The sequence below is a fragment of the Taudactylus pleione genome, unplaced genomic scaffold, assembly GCF_031769625.1.
Source record: "Taudactylus pleione unplaced genomic scaffold, aTauple2 ptg000017l, whole genome shotgun sequence".
NCBI lineage: Eukaryota > Metazoa > Chordata > Amphibia > Anura > Myobatrachidae > Taudactylus > Taudactylus pleione.
Window position 1 is genome coordinate 16,684,335 of NW_028284419.1, and position 13,843 is coordinate 16,698,177.

At 41.6% G+C, this 13,843-nt stretch overlaps 1 long non-coding RNA gene across 1 annotated transcript in view; it reads right to left on the reverse strand.

Annotated features, from left to right (window-relative positions):
• LOC148540831 (uncharacterized) overlaps positions 1 to 10,777 on the reverse strand; it is a 48,248-nt gene extending 37,471 nt beyond the window's left edge. The window contains exons 1-2 of the long non-coding RNA XR_015880190.1: positions 10,439 to 10,777; positions 5,362 to 5,465 (exon numbers count right to left, since the gene is read on the reverse strand). This is a non-coding gene — a long non-coding RNA (uncharacterized LOC148540831). The remainder of the gene's footprint in view (positions 1 to 5,361; positions 5,466 to 10,438) is intronic.
• Between the last annotated feature and the right edge of the window lie 3,066 nt (positions 10,778 to 13,843).

Sequence of the window (13,843 nt, forward strand, 5' to 3'; positions counted from 1 at the left end):
GTTCTCTCCCTGTTCGTTGTGTCCCCGTCCACCCATGACGCGGCTGCGTCATGACATGAAAGCCACGCAGAGAAGCAGCCTATTTAAGCCATGCCCGGATGCTGAGGAGCCCGGGTGGGTGCCATTTCGTGAGGGGACGCCAGCCCGCCAGGACAGTGTGTGTGTGACTGCCTGGGCTGGACTACAGTGGTGATGACAGATGCCGGAGAGCAGAGCACGGCACACAGGCAGCAGAGAGAGGCTTCCAGTTCCTCAGATAGAAATATTAAAGGGGGCAAGATTCAGAATGTACATTGTGTGTTAATATAACATATTTTCTGTGACCCCCACCCAATCCACAGGAAGCTTATAGAACACTGCAATTTGAGGCCAAATTGTCATCAAATATGGTTTTCTATGTTATTATTAAAAACCACATTTTATAAGTTATTATTTGGTAATACAATGTACTTTAAAGAAAGTATTTAATATAGTTAAAAATAAAATATGATTGCATTTGCATTATTAGTGATGTTACAGAAATTGTAGTGAAAATATTATAACGGGGGGGGGGGGGACATTTTGAATGCTCACACTGGGAGCCAGACTGGCTAGAAACTGCCCTGTATCTGCCACCGCTCAGCCAGCACAGAGACACCCATGCCTTCTCACATCCGTAATACCTCGCTGTCCTGCGTATACATCAGTAACATAGGAGAACATCGGCTTTCACAAACAATTACAGCAGCTCTGACCTGTCCCAGAAATTGCAAGTCTCTCATCGCATGCAGTGAGTACTCAAGCTACGAAGTTAATCGCAGTGGCTAAATTATGCATGCCCATGCAATGGCGTTCAAATGGACAGGCAAGCCTGCGTTTCTGCAACCACTCCCCCGTCACCACCCCCAAATGCTCATGGCTTGTCACTCACTCTGCGATGGATTACACAGTGCTTCCGTAATCAAAGTGTGATTGCCGTACACGCGCAGTGTGGTGCATGCGCAGTACGCAACAATCAGCAGATCTGCGTACATGGTTGTAATTGCGATCCATGCTGAATCAGGCCCTCAGTTTTCTGATGTGTGGCATATTGTATAATCTGGCACAGCTGTGTGGTATAATCAGGTATTGTGTCACTGTTAAGTGGCATAATTATGTATTGTGGCAAAAAAAGTGTTGGGGGCACTGATGTGTTGCAAAATTACACATCTGCCCTTCAGACTCCGTCGCACACAGATGTACAAATGTTGCACATCAAATTGAACAGTACAATCTAGCAGAGTAGTTTGTTGCTTCCAGTTTCTTCATTTGTTCTAATTTTGAGAGAAAGATGCGCTCAGCGCAGCCAATTCACCCAGGACCTGGCACACCGAGAGGGACTGTTTTGTACGACTGAAGTCACAGTATATGAGGACACACATCTGTAATTCTGGGTACTGTAAACTTTAACTGTATGATATTTTTAGAACGTTTACCTTATTGGAGAATGCCATTTTCTGTAAACTGTGATGTTAGATTTAGTAGCTATTTAAAATTGAGTAGCAACTATTTTATAAATACAATATGTGCTTGTTTGGTGACAACAATAAATAAATGATGTACTGTAACAGAATGCAGTCAGTGGGGGTCCCTGGTTATGATGAACTAGAAGCCACACAACAAAAAAAATGACAATGATTCATCCAGTCCACAAGCTGTCAGATGAATTCACATAGTGTTATCTTATTTACCCCAAAATGTACATTTGTAAAAAGTAGTGTTTCATATCACATTCAATTACGTGTATCATTTATAGTGCAACACCGTCCAACCATGACTATAGCTGTCGGTCAGAGTTTTAAAAAGAATATAGTTAACTTTTTATAGGAACAGAAGAAAGAACTTGTCACTGTGTGTTACTATATGCTGCACAATACAGCTGCCTGCTCCACCCAGCGTTCTGTGGATGTTTGATCACATTGATGGGAGGATGGACAATCAATCTCCTACTCAGACAGTGAGTGGTATTGGCTGTAACACATTATTCTGTCAAGAATTTGGCATTTCAATCGATGGGAAATGATGTGTGATCATTTTAATTTATTACACTTCATTTTCCATCAATCAACAAGGGAAGGCTTTGACATTACAAGTAGTTACAACTGCTGCCAATCACTCTTGGTCAGGTAGTGTATCCCCTTATGTTGCCTCTTTATACAACCTGAGGTATTTTTTTTTTCAAATGACAGTATGCACTAAATCATAAGGCATTGAGGCTAATTTATAAAAAGTAATTCAAACTTCATACAGCAAAGTTGTTTTAGTATAAGTATTTTTGAACACACTTTCAATCTTTGGTTAAATAAAATAGTTTCAACTGTAATAGTAGGAACTGAATACCAAAATCATATACTTGTCCACACAGACCACAGTTGAAGAGTGCATTATATGTATACAATGATAACTGAACTGTGTTATTTCTTTGAGTTTAAGGAAAACGGTATCATCAATGACAGTTTCCAATAGCATGCAGTTAAATCTAGCCAATAGAGATGTTGAGGCTCATTTAAACGTGAATTAATTTGTGCCCTGAAGTGTGTAGGTAAAGATGCATGCACTAAAAAGTGCATTTGCATGCATATGTTTTTATTGGAGCTTCTACTGTAACTTAACAGCATCTGTGCTACTGTTGGAAGGGCTATAGCGAGGGCAAAGCCGGTGGAGCTCGTGCTCAAGGCGCCTGCTCCGGCCAGGGGCACACTGACCACAGAGGATTGTTTCCAGAAATCAGTGGCCATTGGTCAAGGGAGGCTGGACGAGGCTGAAGAGGAGACTGGTGGTCAATGGGATCCGCACACCAATGGGCTGGTAGCGTTTCTGTTATGTTCAGCTGGGGATTGGGAAAGTGTTCTCTGAGGTCACTGGTCAGTGACTTGCATGTGAGGTTATAAAGACTTGGGACAAACATAGTAATTAGTAGGTAGAGTACTGTGAACTACAGTTACACACGTTGGATATGGTAGAATTATGGCTGGCCTTGTAAGTATGTTAATCTTGGTAGCAGAGGGAGCCATTGCAAGGATTTGCAGAGTGGTACAATTTAGTTTAAGCAGTTGTTGTAGGCAATACTGTATGACTGGTACAGTAGCTGAGCTCATAATGGACCAAATTTTGAGCCAGAAATGGGTGTATGACTGGAACGTAAGGTTAGATGATATGTCAGATCTTATAAAGAATAAGATCAGGGAAAGATTTGCATTTAAATTAGCAGTGCTGAAGAGAACGGCAATACCTCTAGAGGATTCAAGTACAGTCACAGTGCCATGGCTGAGCTGCATGCTTCGGTGGAAAGCACTATAGCAGGGTTTAGTCTAACTAGTGTTTTGGACCCATCATTCACTAGTTTACTACAGTAGCTATTGTGCAGGGGTTTACATCTTTTTCTCTCTTCCCCAACTTCCCACCTTTGTCCTTCTATTCATTCCCATGAAATAGTGACATTGAACCATGAGATAGTTGTACATGGTCATATAAGAGAGGAATTTTAGGATATACAGATCAGTGTCTGTAGAGAACTGTAACAAGCATAAATCCTGTAGTTTTGTGTGTCTGTGAGTGTCTGTAGGATATGCAATCAGCAAGTTGACAATGACTATATAGACAGTCATAATGTCAACAACTGATTGTTGAATTTTACTATGTCGACTTGGTTAAAACATTGACATTCTACATGTGGACACCTGCACTATGTTGACATACTTAAAATGTTGACATGACATCTACATAGTCACGATGATGACAATAAATGTTAGGGTTAACATTGAAAATAGGTGTCGACACTGTGAACATGTCGACTTTATATCATAGTGGACTGTTGGAAATGATGCGTGTGCAGGTGTTGATACTGCAGAGTTATATAGGAACACACCAGATAATTTAAACTATGAACAGACCAGTTACTTAACTAGTGGTGTTGGTTTATTGAATGATAGCAGGTACAGCCGTACTCACTGTTACATGTACATTGGAGTGGAGCTCGAGTGTAACGGGGCTCTGTACAGCTCACCAGCCGGTGAGTGTATGCTACAAACAGGTAGCGGTGCAGGGATCTGTAACAGCATTATACAGATATACACTGGGGTCTCTCATGAGGTAAGCAGGAGACTTCTGTATCCCACCATGTCACTTTTTATAGCAACAAACACGATCGCCCTGCAAATACTCAGTAGTGATCAGGGCAGCCATCTTGAAAAAGGGCATGAAGTCTCCTGGGGGAAGCAGGAAGATTAAAGTCTGCGCAGTACCGCACTCCTCTTTCAACATCAACATGGTATCTGTCAACATATTGAACATGTCAACATGTACTCTGTTGACATACAGTACCTGTCAAAACATGTAGTCGATATTAAGATTGGTCGACATTTTGAATGTCGACAAATCAAACTGAACCAGTCTGTGTTGTGATGGGACAGAATAGAGACTAAGATTACAGAGGAGAAAATTATAGTGAGAAAAAGGGAACGCAGAGTTTGTACATTTGGAAACTGCATGCATACAAAAGAATACAGGATTTACCAAGCTTTTATTACATTGAGTAGGACTGCAAAACATATTTATTTTGGGAGAGTTTCAGTGCTCAATTCCTTTCCTTTATATAACCTATAAATTGATTATTGTACATTTTTTTCAAAAACAAGAAACTTCTTTTTGCTAATGCTGCTCTTTTTCTTCCCATGTGATGATTAAAACATTGTTGTATTTTTGTAAATGTTAATTTACTGGTTTCTATTATAGATACTGTATATATATATATATATATATATATATATATATATATATATATTATAGACACAATGTATAGTAAATCTGTAAAATCTGCCACTTTGTTCCCAACAGAATGATATATCAGGGTGTCCTTGTAACCATAAACACAGTCTGTCCTTTGGTTATATGAATAACCTACGCAGCTCTCCTTATGTATAATAACACAAAAAGCTTGTTTTACTGATAAAAATCATGCTGTTACATATATTGACATTAGTACTACTGCAAACAAGTTGTTCTGTTGCGATATTTCAGCATTGTATCCAAAGTAATGCTGGGTACACCCTAGACGATATGTCATCCAATCTGGCCCCCGTGGGTCATCAGCGATATCCTCCGTTGGCCCTACATGCAGGACCAACGGGAGATGTCGTTAGCGAGGGCCATGCTACCGTATATTATGGCTGTATAAATAATGAACAGACTCCATAACCTGCAATAGACTCAATGTGTCCTGGAAGTCTGGTCTGGTCAGCGGCAACATGTTGCTTATATGCCGTATTCGCAAGTCACTTGCCAGATGATTCAGGTGGCGACAGTTTAACTTTATTACTGAAAGAGATATGGAGAAGAACTCACCGGAGCCAAGTCTTAGCAACTGCGGATTCGATCTGTGCATGTGCAGCAGCATCTGCTTCTATTTGCGCCTTCCTTTCTCCTCGTTCCTGGGAGATATAAGGACCCTAGCAAACGTTTCTAGGTTATTAGTTAATAATAATAATAATAATAATCAGGGCCGCCATCGGGGGGGACTGCCGGGACTGGAGTCCCGGGCCCGGACCCTGGCAGTATGGGAGGGGGCTCGTGCCCGCTCCTACCCCCGATGCACAGCCCACACTTCCCCTTCCCATGGGCCGGCCCGATTCCCCTCACAATGGGGGCGGAGCCAAGGTGACAAGCCCCACCCCCATACAAATGTGAATCACTGCATTGTGGAGGGGGCGGGGCCTAATGATGTGAGGTGCCCGCCGTAATCAGCAACCTCCTGTTGCATTAAAATGTAAGTAATAAGTATGTACTGTGTTTTAGCATGTGTATGTATGTGTTAGTGTATATATTTTAGTGTGTATATATATGTACAGTATGTTAGTGTGTATATATGTGTATGTATGTGTTAGAGTGTATATACTGTATGTGTATGTATGTTAGTGCATATATATGTGTAAGAGTGTATATGTGTAGGCATGTGTTAATGTGTATGTGTGTTATAAATAACATATACATGTTTGCTATATACTGTGTAATATGTGTGTATATATATATGTATATACTGTATATGTTTGCTATACATTGTATAATAAGCGTATATATATATTTTATGTAGATAGATAGAGACCTTCCCCCCAGAAAATCCTGCAATTGCCCCTGCCCATGTTCGATACAAATGTTTTATTCCTTTGGAGTCAGTGCGCGTGACTTCATGACACGCCGCTGGCAGGAAGATGTCAGAGGAGCCGCGGCGTGTGAGAAGCAGCGCCAGACAGACCTGGAGGAGAAGGCAGAAGGAAGGCTCATTCTTCAAGGTGATAAGGTAAGTTATGACTCATGAAACTTAGCGGTAGCGGGGGAAGGGGGGTGGAAGGCCCAGGAGCCCTGCCTATTTTGTCAGTCACGGGCCCCACAATTTCTAATGGTAGCCTTGATAATAATAACCATGCTGATGGGAGCTGAGACCATGTACTGGTTTCCAGCTTGCCAAGAATGTAACCAAGTGTGATTCTGACAGTGTAACAGTAACTGAGTAATAATTAGTCAGTTGTACCTGTGATATGTACCCATTAGACATGTGCGCAGACCCCCATGTTTTTGGTTTTGGTCCTAACTCATCATTGTGTTTTGGTTTTTCGGAAAAACCACCCTCAAGTGTTCTGGTTATCTTTAAAAATTTATAAAACATCTACAATCATGTAATTTGGACCTGTTTTTGTTCCTATAGTACTATTAACATCAGTAATATTGATTTCCAGACCATTTTGCTCACTTAACCGCACCTGAAATCATGACTTAATTGCAATCCGAAACACCCAAGATCTGTTTTTAAATCTGAGGTCTGAATTGCGAGAAGACCAAAGTGATTCCAAACTTGGACTCTATTCAACTTGGAACCCCTAAGTTTGGCTGTATTCGTGTTTCTGGAAAACCGAACCGCACATCTCTAATGCCAACACTGTGGTTATATAGCAGTGGGTAAACAATACTTTTATCACTACAATCCTCACAACTGTCCTGTTCACTACTGCTCTATTGTGAGTGTGCGTTTAGCAAGGAGGTAACAGGCAGCCTAATGTTTCAAAAGTTGATGTGGCCAGTTTCCATTACCACATGGTGATGCCTCCTGTCTAAATTCCTGGCAAAAGATGGGATGTAAGAGCACTGTTCTCTCTCTAGAAGAAATGCCCATGATCTTTGCTGTTTTGAATAGTGTTTATTAAGCCAGGAATTTCATTCAGGCATTTACACCGAAGGCTTAAAAAGAGGTGGTAGTTCAAGAAATTACTAAAATTGTCTACACTGTTCTGTGAAATAGTTAATTTATTCTTTATTTGGCTGTGGAATCTTACATGCTTTACATGCAAATTTGGCCTTAAACCAACCACACAGCAGATTTAACTAACAGGTGTTGTCCCAACACTATGCATAGGCGATACATGTTTTTAAATGGGACTGAAATGGGACTGAACAATCGGAATGACAATGCAAAAATGGAACTTGAAGATTATATCATCGGAATTTTGCACCTCTGTGAAAAAGACTGTTCCACTGCAAAAATTAATATAAAGAAATGTTGTTGTGATTTCTCTTATCTCTACTTAGCTCCTTCGCTGCTGAGAGTGTTCTCATCCCTGTGCTGAGCCTATTTTTTAGAAGGAATTGTATTTTGTAAAATCATCATTAGTCTTTTTGCTACTCCTAAAAAATTAAATAAAATGTAACCAATATGGTCAATAATCAATCAATTTAGATTTTTTTTTTCTAGACACCACAAAGAAATACTTTGTGGTTCTTGCTTTGGCATTAATCCACCTTTCCAGAACTGCAAAAAGCAGATTTCTAATCTATGCAGAGGTTTTATATAACATAATCTGCTCTTGAAGATGATAATGCCTTATTTTATTTTGTTTTTTGATAATTTTCAATGGCTCGATTTAAATGCTGTAGGAATAATATGGCAGCCCAACAAGGCCTACCACTTTTAATCTATAAAACCTATCGCTCTAAACAAAGGGACAACTTTTTCTGTTTGACACAAATTTTAAGTTTTAGCTCTCCCCCTTCTGTGGAAAATAATTTTTTTGTCTACTGTTATAGTTATTGGCTCATAATCAGTAGATAGTAATTGGTATAAATACACCTGGTTTGAAATACGTTTCCCTTTTTTTTCAAGCAAGGGTGCTCCCATCGGGTTGATAGCGCATGTAAGGGTATTATATGCCCTATCATATGCTAGTAATATTTTTGGGTGGTCACAGGTGACCTACTCCCACTTTGCGGTGAAGGGGTTAATGTCTAGGCGGAGTTCTCCTAAATCCAGTTTGCTATTTTATTCATTCAGTATAAAGAATGGGATAAATTATCAAGTTTCCAAGACAGATGGAATAGAGAGACTGTAGATTAGACATTTCTACAACAAGAACTGCAGGGATGAAACTTTGTACAGTAAGCAGTCTTGCTATTGTCAAACCTTCATTACTTCAATTTATCATTACACTGCATTCATCAACATAAATCATCACCTCTCTATCAATTCACAACACCTAATTACACAACAAGCTGCCTGAATTAGGCATTTACGCTCTTGTTCCTACATAAGGGATACAGATTAAATTCATACCAGATAAACAGCAGAATCATGCTAATGCAACCACTACAATGTTCTAAACAAGATCGTTGTTATTCCTCTTTTTATGTATCAAGCGTTCCCCAAACCTCTCGGATTGTAAGCTCACTGGGGCAGGGCCATTTTTGCCTTCTGTTTCGTGTCTTTGCATTGAACTTGCTTATGCCAAGAGTCACACACCCAAAATGTGCAGAGCTACGTAATATGAAAAAAGAGAAACCACCTAGCAGGGGTGTATCTATGAGTCCGAGCACCCCTGGCAAAGTAAGGGACCGCCCCCCCGCCCTTCCACATTTTCTGAATTGAAATGTTGTGCGCTGAAGTCACACTGCAAAAGTAAAGCTGTGTGGCTTTATGGGGATGGGGCGTGGTCACAAGTTAGTACCATTTCAAATTACACCACATAGTAATGCAACATTATTCACGTAGTAGTCCCTTTAATCACATTTTGTCACATATGTTATGTATACACACATATACACGGAAACACACATTTTCCCACATATAAATGCATGTTCCCTATGAAAGCACTGTAGATCTTGCCCCTGTCACTGCAGCAGTTTAGATTACAGCTGAGCTCTCCCCCCGACAGACTACCTCGTCTCTTTCCTCCCATCTTACTTTATACTCCATTTACCCTCTCCAGCTGAGCAGGATCAAGGTCCTTCCATCTTAAATAGCGCGGGGGATTCAGATCCAGGCTATCTGACTCTCCTAAGTGCTGGAGGAATGCTGCTGCTGCCGAGGCTTGGCCCTGCCACCTCAGAGCAATCAGTGTTGCGCTCTCAGCTGCAAGGGCTGCAAGTTATCACAGTCAGGCTAGAAAGAAACTGATGTATTTTGACTATTTCTGAGCCAGATGCACCATGAATAGTCACCCTACCTTCCCACAGTGAACAGTCAACACTACCTGTGCCAGTGATCGCACAGAGCGAAAAAAAAATTGTGAGTCCCAGGGACCCCTCGCTTAAATAAATGGGGTCCTATTCCACAGTTTCTGGGTCCCATTAGATATTATGAGGGTGAGGGCAAGCAGCAGCTGGGACAGTGCTGGGGGCAGGTAGCAGTTGGGGTAGAGGGGATTAAGAGCAAGCAGCAGATGGGGTAAGGCTTGGGGGTAAAGACATAGAGAAGTTGTGGTAGAGCTGGGGGTATAGGGGAGTAAGGACATACAGTGCTGGGGGAAGGGACAGGGTACAGCATACAGAAGTTATAACACCGCTGGGGAGCAAGGAGGGTCTATTGGCAGGTAGTTTTGGAGGATGGAAGGGGGCAAGGGTAGATAGCAGCTGCGGCAGTACTGCGGGCAAGGAGGGGGTTAGAGGCAGGCAGTTCTAGGGGTAGGGAGGGAGTAAAAGTAGATAGCAGCTGGTGCAGTACTGGAGGGCAAGGAGGGGTTGGGGCAGACAGTGCTAGTGACAAAGAGGGAATAAGGGTATATAGAAACTGGTGCAGTGCTGGGAGGCAAGGAGGGGTTGGGGCAGACAGTGCTGGGGGAAGGAGGGGGTCAGGGTAGATAGCCGCTGCAATACCGGGGGGCAAGGAGATGTTAGAGGCCGACAGTGCTGGGGGTAGGGAGGGGATCAGGGTATATAGAAAGGGAGCCTAAAGTAGTAGTAGCAGCAGTAGCAGCTGACCCTTACCCCCCTACATCGTTTGCTAAATGTACCCCCTTTTGGCTGCCTGTCTGCCACTCTTCACTGTTACCAGCAGCACTGCCAGCAACAGCAGAAAGTTATGCTCAGCCCCCTCACCTGCCACAGCACAGCCACCCTTAACCAGCAGCACCAAACCAACCCCCACCCGGTTATTACATACTTGAACAATCCTGCACAGTTCCTCTTGCCAGGTGCTGGGGCCGTCCTTCCACCAGGGTGGTCATCCTGCTGGGTGCCGGGGGCCATCTTCCTGCTGGGGCCATTATCATGCTGGGGCTATCCTCCCATCGTGTGCCACCGCCGGGGTCGCTATCATGCTGGAGCCATTTTCCCGCCAGGGCCGTCATGGCTGTCTTCCTGTCGGGTGCCGGGGCTGCTATCATGCGGGAGCCATCTTCCCGCCGGAGCCGGCATGGCTGTCTTCATGTCGGGTGCCGGGGCCGCTTGTCCCAATAGAGCCAGGTACTGCAGCATCAAGGTAAGGTGCTGAAGATGGCTGGCTCCACCTCCACTTTTTATATTCATCCCTGGCCAGGCCAGGGAGACGTAACATGAGTCATGTGATCAGGAGCCTGGGATTGGCCGCTGGGGACGCGTCACTTTCCTCACTGGACTCGATTTAGGCAAGTTCACTGGCCACGGGTGGCACCACCCAGCGCTAGACACTTAGGAGAAACAGGCACTACTGCAGCAGTATAAAAAATAGGTATTTGCCAACCTCACTCTAATAAAACAAAAAGCAGTTTACTGCTTGGGATATTAAATCATGCAAATAATATAAATCATATTTATTAAATAAATTAATTAAACAAACATAAAATACCTAAACACATATAAAAAAAACTAATAATTCAATAATCATATAAACAATTCTATCAATTTAAATTGCTACATGTAGCAGAGGTAGCTTTATATTCAAATCCACATGTGATTATTCAAATGTACAAATATGCCTCCACTCACAGACCAATTATTATATATTGCACTGTTCAGATAGAGCTGATCAGGCTCATATTAAAAGCAAAAATGTACAAAAAAGAAGTTGTTCAGAGTGTTGTATAGCAGGAATTCAGCTGTTCTCCTTGATTATTAGAAGTTCATATATACTGTTGTAGCCAGTAACCTGGGATCCAAGCTGCTATGCACACACGACTGACACAGTTGCAAATTGGGTCTGATTATAAAGATTTGGTTCACTGGGAATCCCCTCTGGCATATGCAGATGTAATATAAAGTAGTATGCAAGCCCTCTGCTTACGGCTGTATAGACATGACATGTACGACCAGTCTCAGTACTCCTGAGCACCCGTTAGCAGCCAGATTAATATAGTATAAATATATAAATATGCACTGGACCTCTCCCCATCCTGGATCTGTCCCCGTATCATTCAGAGAAGTACAGCTGGTTACGTCACCTCATCCACTGCGGTGATCCTGTTTATATACACCCCAGCGATCAGGTCTACAGTATTAACTGTAGCCGGCGAGTTGAGCACAGCGCTGCATAGCGATGGTCTGCAATCTCAGCTGTAGCTAGCGGATGGGTTAGAGCACAGTAGTGTAGTGTAGCGGGTGGCTTAGCTAGCGATAGGGTCCCCAGTGTCTTTGTAAAAGAGAGCAGCAACGCGTTTCGGCTACCACTGTAGCCTTATTCAAGCTGGAATGCGCTCCTTCATTCGCTAAGCAATTTACATAGTATAAAAACTCTGGTCATTGGTTAATTGATTCATTTAATTTAACCGTTTATTATCCACAGTATTAATGTATTACGTGAGCTATGTAATATGTTAGAATTTATAAATAAAAGCTAATAACACTAATAAAAACCATAAATGCCATTTGTCAATCAATGGTAGGTTACAATCAGCTGTCAATCACTCGCAGGTAAAGATGTGTTTCAGCAATATTTGCATAGCAGATTTGCCTGAGGTGTGATGTGAAACATGCTGTAACTTTCAAATGATTTTACTGAACAACCGAAAATAAACGCTGGGCTGAAATGTACGGGATTAACAACATACAAAAAACAATAAACAGCAGAAACGGCTAACTTAATAGGCAGGCTGTTTTATTTTGTTGTGAGAAACAGTGATTAAAACACATGTACAAACGCAGACATGATGTCATTAGACTCATACGTGATGTTTTTCTACAAGAGTTATCTTGCTCTATGAAACTAATTATGAAGGAACTCCATAGCTTGTTTTACTAGTTCAGTAAAACACTTCTTGGGTGGCTGAACAACACAGGACCCTTTGGCACGTATTTATTAACTATAAAATAAGCCTGTTGTGTCCTATTGAAAAAATTGAAAGTTAGAAAGGTTCCCATCAGTGGAACCCTATTAAAATATACAAATATAAAAGCTGAATCCACAGCACAAACCCCCAGGGCCAAATTAGACATGTCTAATCCTTTTACCTCTGACCTTGGCAGCTACAGCACATTTCAAGAGCTGAATCGGAGCGCGGCACAACAATGATTGTCTGTTATTCCCGAGCCAGAAACTACTGGACGGATATTATCAGATACATTTATGAAATACAAAATATATATCCCCAGGAACTGACACTAATGACAGAATGGTACAAGAAACTGAGCAGTGGATTAAAAACAAAATGAAAGCTATATATAATAAACACGGAACCACTCATGGAAAAGAGATTTAAAGGGAACCTACACAAGGTTGGCATTACTTTTTATCTGCACCAATATTTAGTGCTTCCTTATACCATTTTATGCTTGCATGGTAAGAAAGGTGGCGATTAACCAACATGACACAAAGGTGCAAATGACTACACAGCTTCAATTCTCATATAGCTGAGATGAGGCCTCCAATAAAACAGGCAAATGCCTCTTTACTCAAACAAATAGGGCTGCCCACCTGCCTAAATTGGGACTGTGCGGTTGTATTCTTTAAACATACTTTTCTACATATAACTGCAAATTATCTAGTGGGCAAACAAGGCTTCATCTGTGCAGTTACTAATTTTGGCTAGTTACATTTAAAGCTCAATTCAATTAGTTGCAAGGGGGGAGGCGAATTGCGGCTGCAATGACGTGGAAAGGAAAAGCCAGCAACGGCAGCCAAACTCACCCCCTCTCAGCCCAATCTCGAACCGGATTTGTAAAAAATTTTTAAGCAGCCCAAAGGGGCTGTGTACATAAATCTGTGATTCTGCCGGTACCATAAGGCCTGCTGTACCATAAGTGTGAGACTTGCACCTAATTGAATTGAGCCCTTAGTGCAGCACTTGCTAGTAAAAAAAAAATCCATAGTGACTCATCCTTAAGTATTATCATGATCCTAGTAGTAAAATATTGGGGTGATTTAAAAAAATTACTTTGACCAACAACTTATCTGATTTTCCTCTCTGTATTATGATTAACACTTCATCTAATGAGAACAAAATCTGTAGATGGTAAAATTCTTATTTTCTTAGTAATGTTGTTTTTATACAGAGTTTATTTGCTGATCGTGATTTGTGTGATATTTCTCTGATTGGTTGCAAATGTTCAAGGTGCAAAGTGAAAAGAAGACAATAAGGAAGTCTGATTACTTACA